Source organism: Alexandromys fortis, unplaced genomic scaffold (genome assembly GCF_014885135.2).
Source record: "Alexandromys fortis isolate MF-2015 unplaced genomic scaffold, M_Fortis_MF-2015_v1.1 scaffold_220, whole genome shotgun sequence".
NCBI lineage: Eukaryota > Metazoa > Chordata > Mammalia > Rodentia > Cricetidae > Alexandromys > Alexandromys fortis.
Window position 1 is genome coordinate 1,992,339 of NW_026068099.1, and position 666 is coordinate 1,993,004.

Here is a 666-nt window from a genome sequence, read left to right on the forward strand (position 1 = left end):
GAGAGAGAGAGAGAGAGAGAGAGAGAGAGAGAGAGAGAGAGAGAGAGATTACTCCTAGCTATCTCAAACAAAAATCCTCCAACCAGATGTCCCTCCCTTCTACTTCCTGTGCTCTCCCTCTCTCCTGACTTTCTCTTACTCTCAATTTTTTTCCCTGATTGTTTTCTCAATCTCCTGACCTATGGTTGATTTTGTTTAGTCATGTTTATAATAGTCAAACAGAAAGCTCTTGAATTAGGGCTGAGCCTTACCACAGTTAGCAGCAGGTTTTTCCAGTAAATAACACAATCTCGGGGTTCATAGTGTGATCAAATATCTTGCAACATTTCCCTCTTTTTGTCTAAATAAAAAGTAAGAGTTTTAACTCTAACACAGTAAAACTATTTACAATAATGAAGCTATTTCTGCTGCAATGTCCAGTTGTATTTGGCATTCTTAGGATTAAGTATTTTTGAGTTCAAAGTTCTGTAAAAATGTTTGTGCCCATCTCATGAACTCAACAATTTGAATGTCTTGAGCAGTGTGTAGCCTGAAGCTGATCTTTGGGTGGTGTTTGTCAGCTTAGTGGTGTTACCACATTCCAGGGGGATACTTCTTTGCAGGGCCCCATGATCTTCTTGGCGACCTCAAAGGTTACTGTTGGGAATGGTCACAGTTTATTGTAGA